Genomic DNA, 14,153 nt, shown 5'->3' on the forward strand with positions numbered 1-14,153 from the left:
AGATGAAGAGATGTGTAGGGCATGGTATGTGGGAAGGGGTGCAGAGCTTCTGTGTCTTCTCTGAGTTGTCACCTTCCCAGCACCTCCATATATGTGTTCACCAATCCTCTTGGAAACTCTCCAAACCCTTTTAGTTAGGATTTTTGTGGAGGCTTCCTTATGTCAGCACAGTGGGTTAAATCTATTGGCCATTGATCATAAAGTCAAGTCTCCAGCCCCTTTCCCTCCCTGCTACCCAGAAGTGGAGCTGAAAATTCCAACCCTCTAAACACAGGGTTGGTTCCCCTGGCAACTGGCTCATCCATCTTTCCAAAAGGAAAGGGCTTTCCAAAAGTCACTCATTAATACAAACTCAGGTGTGCTTGAAAGGGGCTTGTTATGAATAAGAAAAGATGCTCTCCTCTCAGTTTATCACTCTGGAGCTGTTTCAGGAGCCTGGGACAAAACCTAAGTATTATAGCAAAAGATGGCCCTATTTTTCTTTTTTAAGATTTTATGTATTTATTTGAGAGACAGAGTGAGGGAGAGAGCACATGAGCAGGGGCAGAGGGAGAGGGACAAGCAGACTCTTCTGCTGAGCAGGGAGCCTGATGTGGACTTGATCCCAGGACCCTGGAATTATGAACTGAGTCAAGGTCTGATGGTTAACTGAGCCACCCAGGCACCCTCCCCTTTTTAAAAAAGATTTTTTATTTATTTAGGCTCTATACTTCTTACCACTTAGGTAATTGGGAGGGTTTTAGGAGCTCTGGTCAGGAGTCAGGAAGAAGACCAAGATATATATTTCTTGTTATATCACAATATCACAGTGAGGAAGAGACAAATCTTCCATACAGAAGAGTTCCAAATAAATTATATAGCTATCCCACCCTAAAGGGGGAGGAACATAACATCTCACTCCTGAAGTGTGGGCTGCGTGTAGTGACTTCCATGGGGAGAGTAACTTTAAAGAAATCTGATGAACACTACCTCAGCCAGGTGATCTAGGCCAACAGTCAATGGTGATAAATTATGGCAACAGTAGTGATTCTTGATATGATGTCAGGAACATGGCTCTGCCTCTACTGTCTTTCTCCCAAAACCCTTAGCCCCAGTGTGACATGAAAAACACCAGACAAGTCCCAGTAGTGGGTTATCCTCCAACATACCTGACAACTACTTCTCAAAACTGTCAAGGTCATCGGAAACAAGGAAAGTTTGAGGAACTGTCATAGCGAAGAGAAGCCTAAGGCATGACATTACATGACAGGACTACTAAATGTAATGTGCTACTTTGAATGAGATATCAGAACATAAAAAAGGATAGTAGGCAAAAACTAAGGAAACCTGCATGAACTCAATTTTTTCTGTAAATCTAATGCCATTCTAAAATGGCCTATTAATTTTTTTAAGGCAAACTGGGGAGAAAAAAAAAGCAATGGGGAACTTTAGCTATGCCAGGACTCCCAGGGTTTCAGAGTAAGGAAGGTAAGAGATCCATACCCTCTCCATGTCATCTGGATCTGCTTCACAGGGAGCTAGGGCATTTACAAAAATGTCCTCGGCTGACATATCTCGCCCCCAACCTGAATAGATTAATTTCAGAAATACAAAAATGAAGATTTCTGTGTCCTCTACTGATGAGGTGGCCAGAGGATGCTGACCAATATGACCCTGGACCATTATGCATACCCAGAGTCTCTTGGTTTCTTGGAGTGTTCTGCCAGTTTATACCAACTTGTCCACACTGCCTGTTCCCCACCTCCAATCTTTTGAAAGTATCATAGGAAACATATAAAATGAGCTTTGGTATATTGGACCAAAAGGTCTCCAAGTGCCTTGAAGTAAGAAGAGAGTTTGAGCTTTAATCATTAATTTCTGGGCATATACATGGGCACATCTATGACCTAGAACCTGAATATCTAGGCCACAGACTATTACATCAATCAATGGCAGCCTTGGAAATATATGAAACTCTATAACAAGGATACATTATAGGGAACCCTGGGTGGCTCAGCGGTTGGGCACCTGCCTTCTGCTCAGGTCATGATTCCGGAGTCCTGGGATCGAGTCCCACATTGGGCTCCCTGCAGGGATCCTGCTTCTCCCTCTGCCTATGTCTCCACCTCTCTCTCTGTGTCTCTCATGAACAAATAAATATTAAAAAAACAACAATGATACATTATGTTCATAAAGTCTTCCTCCTGTGGGAGTGAATCTGTATTAGCCAATATCTATTTACCTCGCCTCATAGATTCAGTAGAGAAGAAACATGACTTCACACACATGCGAATGGATTGCTGATTATCTTCTGGGTTTTTTAATTAAAGATTTTTATTTATTTATTTGACAGAGAGAGAAAGAGCACAAGCAGGGGGAGCTGCAGGCAAAAGGGAGGGAGAAGCAGGCTCCTCACAGAGCAGGGAGCCCAATGCAGGACTTGATCCCAGGACTCTATCCCAAGACTCTGGGATCATGACCTGAGCCAAAGGCAGATGCTGAACAGACTGAGCCACCCAGGCACCCTGCTGATCATCTTCTTGACGATGTACCAGAATTCAAGGATCAAAAACTGGAAGAAATTGGCCCGCTAAAATTCAGATGCTCAGTAGAGTGTATGAGGCCCTTCTTGTGCTGATCCCAGCCTACCACTCTGGCCTCATTTTCTGCTCTGCCTCCCTATCTGCCATTCCCAAATTGTCAATATTCCCTTTCTTGCTTTCTTTGTGCCTTTGCACCTGCTATTCCTTCTACCTGTAATGTCCTTCTCCATCTAACCCACTGGGCAAACTTCTACTCAACCCATGAGTCCCTGCACTGGGGTTTCCTCTGAAAAGCCCCCTCTGAGCCCTGCCACACTCCAGTTCGCTCCTCTGTGTTTCTTTTGTATCTTACCATTTTTTGAGGTGTGGGGGAGGGGCAGAGAGCGAGGTAGAATCTCAAGCCAACTCCACCCAGCATGGAGCCCCATTGAGGCTGGATCTCACCACCCCTGGAGATTATGACCTGAGCAGAAGCCAAGAGAGTTGGCCAGTCACCCAATAGACTGAGCCACCGAGATGCCCGTTTTTGTATCTTACATAGCCACAGAGGTAGGAGAGCATAGTGGCTCTGCCACTACCTGTCTTTAGGTCCTTGGGGAAATTACTCAACTTGCATAGCAATAAAATGAGGATAAACAAGGTCCTATTTCTTATGGTACCTGTGTACTGTGTGATCAGTACACAGTAGCCAACATGCCATAGAATGAATTTCATGGAAATTGTTTATGTTTCTATTTTCCCCACAGAACTATGAGGTTCTTGAAAACCATGCACTTTACCCATCCTCCTCATGTAGCAGATTTCAAAGGCCATCCAAGTGCATACCTGCTGTGGTGTCAGGAACACTAAGCCTTTCTGGCAGCACGGGGTGGGGGGGGGGCAATTTGTAGGAGCAACCACAGAACATTTGGGAAATAAGTCTTAATAACCAGGTTGTCAACTGGGTCTCCCCCAAGCCTTGAAATGAAAGAAGCCTCCATCCCTAATTTGAGGCACTTACTCTTTCAAAGCTCCCTGCCTTGGGCCTCACCCTGTCCTCGGCTGTTGTGCACTCTTGGAACACAACACTCCCTTGTGTTGTCCACCAAAATCTACTCACACAAAAGTGTTAGGTGTAAATCTTCTCCAGGTGGTTAGCAGTCCGAAGAGAAATTAGGTTCCCCCAGAGAGGCTAGGTGTTCTGTCACAGGCTCTGCCAGCAGCATGTGAGCAACTCCTGGAGGGTGGTTTTGGAGTGGGTAGGTGGGGTAGAGCCTGTAAAATCCCTGCAGCCTTGACCTTTTAGAGTTAGTGAGGTGATGGTGATGGTGAAAATTAATGTTAAAAAGTCCCTTTGAGCTTTTATTTTTAAAAAAGATATTATTCATTTGAGAGAGAGAGAGAGAACACATGAGGGGGTGTGTGGAAAGGGCAGAGGGAGAGGGAGAAGCAGGGACTTGAGCCTGGAGACCAACAGGGGTGTGGGTGGGGGCCCCATTCCAGGACCCAGAGACCAAGGAAGGCCTGAGCCTAATATAGACACTCAAGGGACTGAGCCACCCAGGCGGCCCTGAACTTTTGCAAAGAGCTGAGACTTGGGTCATTCAATCCTTACAATAGGACTATTATGTCTATTTTGCATATAAAGAAACTGAGACTTACCCACTCTGATTTAAGTAAAATTAAATGAAATTTTAGAATCCATCTCATATGACTGGTGTGTAGTAGACAGCACAGCAATATGGCATTTCTATAATGGCAGGAAGTCTGCTGGACAGTGCTAGTTTAGAGACATTCGCTCACATGGCCAAGATCACATCTCCCGTGGGGAAGATCCAGATCCCAAATGGAGGTCTACCCCCGGTGATGGTGGGGGCTGCTGTATTCTGGAAACCAGGACTTTCAGATTTATTCATCACTCAACTACTGATTTCTGTCGTTTTCTCAGGAAATTATTTCACAAAAAAATTTTTTTGGTAGAATGAAGGGTTCGAGGGCTTTAGCAGGCTGGCCTTTCCATTCTTCCCCACTCCCACCCTTGAGGTTCAGAGTGGAAGAAAATGAAGAACGTTGCAGATGTTCTGGACATGGTAGAGCCCAGACACCAGGCTGATGAAAGCGTTAGCTTTTTGTCGCTGTTCTCTTTAGCGACTGTAGCGTTGCCTCCATTCGTCCCTCTGTCAAGGGAGGATTTGTTCATTCAACAGATGTTGAGGTCCGGCGGGTGTGGAGCTGTTTCAGATCCCCGAACCCATACCCTGCCTTCCCCTTTGCGTCCTGGAATTGTTAGAATGGGTCATTTTTGGCTTTGGGGACTCGAAGCTGCTTCTGGAGAAGAGTGATGCTTAAAATCCAGTAAGGAGAAGGGGCCCCGGAGACCCGTCCCGTGGAGAGGGCGGCGGTGCCGAGGGTCCTCCGCCCACCAGGTGGTGACCTCAGGCCCCGCGCTCCAGCAACAGGTGGCGGGGCGGGGCGGGGCGGGGCGGGGCGGGCGCCCGGGTACCTGCGGCTGCCGGCAGAGGGCAGCCAGGGCGCGCGCCCGGCGGCAGGGCCGCCCCCCTCACTCCCACCCCAGGTGAGTGCGGCTAAAGTGCGGCCGCCCCCTCGCCCGGGGCCGGGTCTCGGAGGGCCGGGGTGGGGGGCTGCGCCTGGCTCCGGCGGGCTCCTGGCAGGCGCCACCTGAAAACTTGTGGCTCGGGCGCGGGGGCGAGCCCCGGGAGCCCGCGGGGCGCTGGAGGCCCTAGCGCCGCGCTCCCCTCCCCGCCGTCCGCCTCTCCGGGAGCCCGGGCTGGGCCCAGCGGCCGCGGCCGGCGCCCCCTTTGCCCCGCGGAACGGCGCGCGCTGAGGGTCTGGCCTGCTGTGCCCGGAGCCCGCGAGGTGCGCCCGAGGCCGGGGCCGGGGCCGGGGCGGGGGCGGGGGCCGGGGGCGGCCGGGGCGGGGCGGGGCGGGCCGGGGGCGGCCGGGTGGGGGAGGGGAGCGGGCGGCCAGAGGCGGGCGATTGCGGCTGCGGACGCCAGGCGGCGCTGGCGAGCGGTCCCCGTGAGCGCGTCAACAAGTGCCGTGTTACCGGGTGCCCGCCGCGGGCTGCCCGCTGGGTCCCTGCGCTCCTGCGCTCGCCCCCGCCCCCGGTGAGGATCTCGCGCTCCGGGGGGCTGGCCTGGGGCGCCGTGGTGGGCCCGGGCCCTGACGTCTGGGCTCTGCCCGGGATTCCCGAGGCACGGTGGTCCCCAGGGGCGTGTGAGCGCGGAATCCGAGGACTTCTCGCAGGCGGACGGGATTCCTCTGGTTCGCTCTGCCCACCTCTTTGAGTCTGAGAGTCCTGCCCTGGTGTGTTTTCGAGCCCCCCCGGAAACCCACTCCCAGCTCTCAGGCCCACCTTCTTCCTGGGCAGAAGGCTCGGAGGAAGGTTGAAATCCATCTAGGTGCCTCATTGCTTTCAGGGTGAAGGCTGTGGGCTCATAGTGGTACCTAAGACACCTGCGTGGTTGGGGCAGAAGCCCCATTTCTTGAGCTTTAGCGACGGCTCTGCCCGGAGTTCTGAGGTTTTTTGTCTGCTGCCTGGCTGCTGGGAAAGCTGAGCACCCGATTTTCCGGTCTGGGTGGTCTGTACCCGCCCCCCCCCCCCCCCCCCCGACGTCGTTCTAGGGAGAGGTGTGATGCAGAAGGTGGAAACCCATCCTCAGTGAGATCAGGGCCAGGGGGGTTCTGGTGAATGATCAGGTTCCACTTGCACTGCTCCATGAGCACTTTTGATCTTTCTAGCAGCTGGGGGCTGGAGGAGTCTGGGTGGTGGCCCTGGGCACCCTGGTAACAGCACTGGCAGAGCCAGGGCTGCAGCCTGGTCTCTGCCCCTTCCCTCTCCTCCCCCTTGAGAGAATATGCCCTTACTGGGGTCTCCATACCCTCCCCCCCCCCCCCCCCCCCCCCCCCCCGTCCTCCTTCCTGTAACATCCACTTGGTCTCCCACCTCTTGGGGGAAAAAATCATGCATGGGAGGCCAAGGCTTCATTTCCTCTTTTCTTTCACTGTCACATTTTCAGACGAGTGCTGCACCTGCTGCCTCCCTCTCGGCTCCACGCCTCCCCTCTTAATCCTCCGCAGCTTTGGCGCAGCCTGGCCCTACCACTTGGCTGAAACTGCTTTCTTGAAAGTCATCTTGTTTCCAAACATTCCTCTCTGGCTGGCCTCATCCTTCTGCCTGGGTAGTGGCCCCCTGTGTGCTCCGGCCTTCTCTGCAGCCTTTGCTGTGATTTCTGGGGCACCTCACTCTCCTGGCTTTGTTCTTCTCTATTGTTCTTTCTCTTTGCACCCCTCTTCCCACTTTAGCAGCATGTATTTTGAGGGGCTGTGTTTAACTTCACAGGAGCTTTCATCAGGAGCCCTCAGGAAAGCCCACCCCTCTGGGTTCTAGCATCAGTCCTGGTTCCTTGGCTGCCCCAGTGACACCCCAAACCCGGCACATCTGAGCCCGGATTCCTCCTCCCAGGCAGCAGCTCTCACTTGCTCTTCAGCAGTGGGGCTCCCACTTTTTCTCTGCCTTTAGTGGCCCCTCTGTGAACTGGCTACCCCTGCAGGCCTTAGAACATCTCAGGTGGGGTTCTGAGGCCCTTCAGCTGGTCTCCCTGATTCCAGAATCCTATCCAGCTTCTGCAGCCCACTTGCCACGTCACCTGTAGACTTATGGTTGCCGACCCTCCTCCCCTGAGAAATCTTCACAGGGTTGGGGGTTCCTCCCACACAGAGCCTAGTTCTTCCGCCCAGAGCTGAAAGCTCCTCATTCCTGTTGCCTCTGTCTCCCAAACCAGTTTCCAGTCCTGTAGCATCTTCGCTCTCTACTAGGGTCAGCCCTTCTGCCCTTCCCCTTTGAGATGCTGCTCAGTCGCTGTTGCCCTGGGAAAGCTTTGTGACTCCTCTGGCTGGACATGTGTGTTTGTGTGTTTCCTTGGCTTTCCCTTGTGCAGCTGTCTGCTGCTGATCTCTGACCCTTTGTGCCCTTTCTCCTGGATCCCCAGGACCTGGCACCCAGGAAGCACTACATAAAAGAATTCCCACTGCCCGGACATCCATGAATACCTCCCTGTTATCCTTCCAAGTCTGGCTGAAACTCCACCTCTGACTGTGGCTGATCCAGTCTTCCAGATTCCCATCTATCTACACTCCTGCTGGGTTATTGATGGATTCATTACAGTGTGTGCCACCCAATTTAATACTTTGTTCTCTGCCATTAGCCTCCGGGTGTATCATGGGTATGAGCGATGCTTTTCCAGCTCTTAATCATAGCAGCTGTTTATTGAGTGGTCATTTTGAGTGGGGGCAGCATGCTGATCTTTCCAAGGCATTCCCTTGTGTGGGTTATCCTCCTGGTGCCGAGATGGGTGGGTGCTGCAGTTATTGTCTTGTTCTGCCCGTGAGAACACAAAACCCAGAGAGTGTTAGGGACCTGCCTGAATCACACAGCTTATGGGTGGGCAGGGCAAAGGTTGGAACTCGAGTCTGTCTGATTCCAGGACTTTTTTCATTGCTAGCATTTGCTGTTCAGGGAAGCGTGTGCTTCAGTCCAGGGAGTTATATGTCCTCTTGGCACCTGGCCCAGGTGTGTGGGATGTGCTGGTGCCATGGTCAGGTGGTTGCTTTGGGACTCCAGGAAAAGACTTTGTAACCAAACAGATGGTTAATGGTGGGACAAATGACTCAGGCTGTGACATCTGCCCTGAGGCCTTAGAAACAGGACATCTGTGTGTGTGTGTGTGTGTGTGTGTGTGTGTGTGTGTGTTAAGTAAAAGTTGTGGTACAAAGAATGCTGCAGGGCCCTCAGGTCGTTTGGGTCCTGTCTGTCCCTTAGGCACTTTCACAGGCTTTTTTGGTAAACAAAATCAACCCCACCCCACCCTCTAAACAGTACCTCCTTCAATGAAGTTTCCTAGTCCTTTCTTCCCTCTGCAGGTCACTGTCATATGAAAATGAATTCCTGCTGTGAAACACGGTTGCCATGGCAACCACTAGTGTGAGGCTCTGAGTCTCTTGCTCTGAGGTCTTCCCACTGTAAGCTTCAAGGGGTGGTTTCCATCTCTGTCGCCTAAAGCACAAAATGCTACGCTTCAGTCTCCCTTCTCATAAACACTGAAAAATTTCAGGGTTTTTTCAGGCCCTGGTCTCTGGATACTTGGTGCTCCAGGAACTTGTTACTGGGCTGCCGGCACAGGCCATTAATAATGACCCTAGACCAGTGTCCCTGGTTTAGGTCATATTTTGAGTGCGGTCCATGGCGCAGGAGCTGTGGCCACCACTTATCCCTTAATGACAGGAAAGGCAGGAGAGAGAGTGGTTTGGTGTGGTGGGCAGGGCTTTTTGGTGCAGCTCTGCTCCACGTGGAGGTGGTGAAATTGTCTTCTGTTGCTGTCTCTTGTGTTAGAGCCTTACTCAGCTCTCTTGCAAGGGCTGCCCAAAGCAGGATGCCTCAGGGGCGCTCAGGAAGGAGGCCTTTGGCAGGCCTCATAGCTGCTGACGTTGGTTGAGCACTTACTATGTGTACACACTGTTCCCTTATTCACTCTTCAACTGAATGAAGTTTAAAATACTCTTATCATTCCCATTTTATAGGTGAGGAAATTGATGTATAGAGAAGCAGAGTGCTTGCCCAAGGACCACAGCAATAGTCCTAGGAAGTGTGGCTCCTGTGGCCAGTGTCCTTGATGAGGTGTTTTTTTTTTAAGATTTATTTATTTTTTTAATTCATTATATATATATGTGTGTATATATATATATATATACATATATATATATACATATATATATATATATATAGAGAGAGAGAGAGAGAGAGAGAGAGGGGCAGAGACAGAGGAGGAGGGAGAAGCAGGCTCCATGCAGGGAGCCGAGGAGGGACTCGATCCCGGGACTCCAGGATCGCACCCTGGGCCAAAGGCAGGCGCCAAACCGCTGAGCAACCCAGGGGATCCCCGATGAGGTGTTGTTGTAGCCCGTGGAGGGACTGTGTTTAAAGCATGAAAGGGAAAATTGGAGGGGTTGGGCAGGTTGACTTTCTCAACACTGAGGCTTAAAGCAGCAGTCTTCATCATTTTCTTTCTTTCTTTTTTAGTTTACCCCTAAAAAAGATTTTATTCATATGAGAGAGAGACATAATGAGCAGTGGGGAGAGGGAGAAAGAGAAGCAGACTGCCCACTGAGCAGGGAGCCCACCTCTGGGCTTGATCCAGGACCTCAGGATCATGACCCTAGCCGAAGGCAGATGTCCAACCATCCAAGCTACCCAGGCACCTCTTCAGTTCACCACCTTTTATGTCTTAAGGGCACGAGTCTGTGGTGAAAAGGCATGTACTCGAATGTTTATAGCAGCGCTATTCATAATAGCCAAACCACCAGAAATCACCCAATATCCAACTGCCAGTAGAATGAACAAATAAATTGGGGGGAATACACAGGATAAAATGCTCTACAACAGTGAGGATGAACAATGGACAGGCACATGGAACAATGTGAATGTATCACACAAACCATATGACTGAGTTCCTCTAGCTACTCCACCAACAGTGAATGGTCAGGCTGCTCAGTTTCTCATGACTGCAAACTGCCACAAAGACTATCCCAAAACTTTCCACCTGTGCACACTTATGAGGGTTTCTTTAGGGCAGATCCTGAGAAATAGCACCCCTATGTTGTAGGGCAGATGCATTTTTTATTTTAACAAATTGATGTCCACGTGACATTCCTTTCTAAGCCTCAGATCCCATGGCTTTATCAGTCTGATCCCTGTGAAATTTCCTCTTGTTATTTTGGCCCAACATGTTGGTCTCCCTGGCATATTCTGTGCCCTGGCTTTGTCCCCTTGCTCTTCCTTCCTATTCAGATCCTCACCCAGCAGTGAGATGGGTTGCCCCTGGTCACTTCCAAGCACAGGCCAAATGGCGCCCCCTTCCTGGCTACTCATACCTCATACCATATGATTCTATTTACATAAAGCACAAAAAACGGGCAAAAGGAAGATAAGGTGTTGGAAGTCAGTATAGTGGATTCCTGGAGGCATGAGGAAGGCTTCTGGGAGGCTGGTAATTTTTTGTTTTCTTTATCTGGGTGTTGGTCACATAGGTGTGTTCATATTGCCAAAACTCATCAATTTTGATTTGTGTACTTCTCTGTATGTGTATCATACTTCAAGAAGATTTAGCAAAACCAGAATAAAGGCAGCAGTGACCCTAGACCCAAGACATGAATACAGATATGCCACACCTCTGACTTCACTGTCCTTGGAATTTTGGATTTCTAGTGATAATTGGGAGGTAAAGGATGGTAGCTGCCCAGGTTCTGGGGTGGGGACAGCTCTGGGGATGTGGAAGCAGGGCTAGCTCTGCTCTGGCTTCCTCCTGTCCCCCTCCACTCTGTTGGGTTTGGGGAGGGCTTACTAAGCTAGAATGTGGCTGGTGGGGATCTGCCAAGTCAACGAAGTGGCCCTTTTCTTGCTGCTGTGATTCTTGGGGGCAATCGAAGTGATATGTATCACTTTCTTTTGGTTGTAGGGTGTCAGACTGACCTGGAGAAACTGCAGAATACGGCTGGTGCTATTGCCCTCAGCACAGACATCCTCAATCCTCTGACAGCAACAAGCTGCCTGTAAAACATCAGTATTCCAGGGACTTCGCCAGCCTATAAAGTAAGTGGCATTCATTGGGAGAGCATCTCCTTTCATATGGCAGTTATATACTGCTAAAAATACCAGAGCATCTTATGTAAGACTGTACGTACTTAGCACCTTATGTAAAAACACTTAGTATACCAGGGGCAGTTAATCAGTGGGGTGTTGCAGTGATTATCGTGGGCATCATTACAGAATTACAATGTTTGCCTGGTGAGGAGGGTGATGGTCGTCAGTACCCAGCCCTGCCTGACTCATGCAGCTGTGCTCATGCCTGCAACGTGTTGCTGCTTTTTCATCTTGGGATCTGGCCATCCAGGCGGTTGAGTCGATGCCAGGGTTTATAAAGTTCTCTCTTGCCTGCTCCCTAGCCCCCTTCTCATTCACTTATTGTATGTCCTCTGATTCCCAGAAATGCAGCATCTTGGATTTAGAAGGGCCTCCTCCCCATCCAGAGGTCCCCTCACTGAGTAGCTGGGAGGGGGCACTATTTGGCCTGTGCTTGGAAGTGACCAGGGGCAACCCATCTGAAAAGGTTAGGATCTGCATAGGAAGGAAGAGCAAGGGGACAAAGCCAGGGCACAGAATATGCCAGGGAGACCAACATGTCAGGCCAAAATGAACAAGAGGATATTTCACAGGGATCAGACTGATAAAGCCACGGGATCTGAGGCTTAGAAAGGAATGTCACATGGACATCAATTTGTTAAAATAAAAAATGTATCTGCCCTACGACATAGGGGTGCTGTTTCTCAGGATCTGCCCTAAGGAAACCCTGGCATGTGTGCACAGGTAGAAAGTTTTGGGATAGTCTTTGTGGCAGTTTGCGGTCGTGAGAAACTGAACAGCCTGACTGTTCACTGTTGGTGAAGTAGCTAGAGGAACTCAGATGGTCATACCCAGGAGTTCTGTGCAGTTTTGAAAAAGAATCAGTTAGATCTTTATATAACAACATAGATGAAGGGCTTCTGGGTGGCTCAGTAGCTTAAGCGTCTGACTCTTGATTTTGGCTCAGGTCATGACCTCAGGATTGTGATATCAAGCCTAGTGTGGAGCCTGCTTAAGATTCTCTTTTCCTTTCTCTCTGCCCACCCCCCCTCTAAAACAAAACAAAACAAAACAAAATAAAACAATATAGATGAATCTTTAAAATTGTACAGGGAGGAAAAGTTTCAAAGTAATAAATTTGTTATCATACTATTTGTAGAAATATATATACATAGTCCTTTATACTTTATATGAATACATATATATGTAACACATACCTTCATGTAAAAGCATATAAAATGGTCTAGAAAAATACTTTCCAGGGGTGTCTGGGTGGCTCAGTTGGTTAAGTGGCTGCCTTCGGCTCAGGTCATGGTCCCAGGGTCCTGGGGACCATACTTCTCCCTCTTCCTCTGCCCCTTCTCCCAGCTTGTGCTCTCTCTCTCTTTGTCAAATAAATAAATAAAATCTTAAAACAACAACAACTTCCAAACTTTTTTTTTTTAAGATTTTATTTATTTATTTGAGAGAGAGAGAGAATGAGAGTGAGAGAGAGCACAAACAGGAGGAATAGCACAGGGAGAAGGAGAAGCAGACTCCCCACTGAGCAGGGAGCCTGACATGGGGTTCAATTTCAGGACTCCAGGATCACGACCCAGGCGAAAGGCTGACACTCAACCCACTGAGCCACCCAGGGGCCCCAAACCTTTCAAACTTATTATTTTTTTTAAATTTTTTAAAGATTTATTTATTTATGATAGACTGAGAGAGAGAGAGAGAGAGAGAGAGAGGGAGAGAGGCAGAGACACAGGAGGAAGGAGAAGCAGGCTCCATGCCAGGAGCCCGACGTGGGACTCGATCCTGGGACTCGAGGATCGCGCCCTGGGCCAAAGGCAGGCGCCAAACCGCTGAGCCACCCAGGGATCCCCCTAATAGTTGTTATCTCTAGGAAAGAGGGAAGAGACCAGAATTGTATGTGTGTTGGGGGTAGGGTGGGGATGATCAAAGGGAAATTTAGCCTCTGTGATATTAAAGTTTTTAAATTGATTTTATTGATGTATATAATTTATATACCTCAAATAATTCACTCATTTTAAGTATATAATCTGGTTGAATTCGTAAAAGGAAAAGTATATAATTAAAGGTTAATACTAGTCTAATCCCCTTCGTGATACAAGAAAACTTTCCTCAGTGTGTCTCTGAGCACCAATGGACTGTGACATGCTCATCATATAGTGCTTTGCATTTGAGGGCTTCTTATGTAGGTAGAAATTCTTCCTTTACTTGAGCTGAGACCTGACTCTGTTGTTCTACCTCTGAGTCTGTCCCTTTGGGACCTTCTCAAATAAGCCTTCCCTTTTCCATGGACTAGGATTTTCACTGGTGCAAGATACCTATCATACCTACCTCCTCTGGAGAGAAATACTCATCTCTTAAATGGATTCCTTGTAGAATCTGTAGGGTTATATGGATCACACATCCCAGATCCCAAACTGTCCTGGGCACCTGGCTCATAAGCCATCCTCCTAAAGTTTTGCAGAATAGGATCCTCTACCCCTGTTGTTGCTTGACCACAACATAATATTTATTCAAGATAATAATGGTCTTTTGAATTATAAACATAATTCATATTCACTGTGGAAATTTAGGAAATACACCAAAACACAAGAAAATAAGAGCCAGTGATTCTCAACCCCCAGAAATAGCTGTTTTTAATGTTTAAAAATTGAGATCATTCTATATAAATGATTTTATAACCTGTATTTTATTTTTTAAGAGTTTATTTATTTATTTGACAGAGTGTGTGTGTGTATGCACGGTGTGGGGAGCTGCAGAGACAGAGGGGAAAGCAGATCCCCTGCCGGGCAGGAAGCCCAAAGTGGACTCCAGCGCAAGACCAGATCATGACCTGAGCCGAAGGCAGATGGCTAACTGACTGAGCCACCCAGGCGCCTCTAACCTACATTTTATTTAACATGTTTACTTATCCATAAGAATGATGACAGACATATATG

This window comes from Canis lupus, chromosome 9 (genome assembly GCF_011100685.1).
Source record: "Canis lupus familiaris isolate Mischka breed German Shepherd chromosome 9, alternate assembly UU_Cfam_GSD_1.0, whole genome shotgun sequence".
Lineage (NCBI taxonomy): Eukaryota > Metazoa > Chordata > Mammalia > Carnivora > Canidae > Canis > Canis lupus.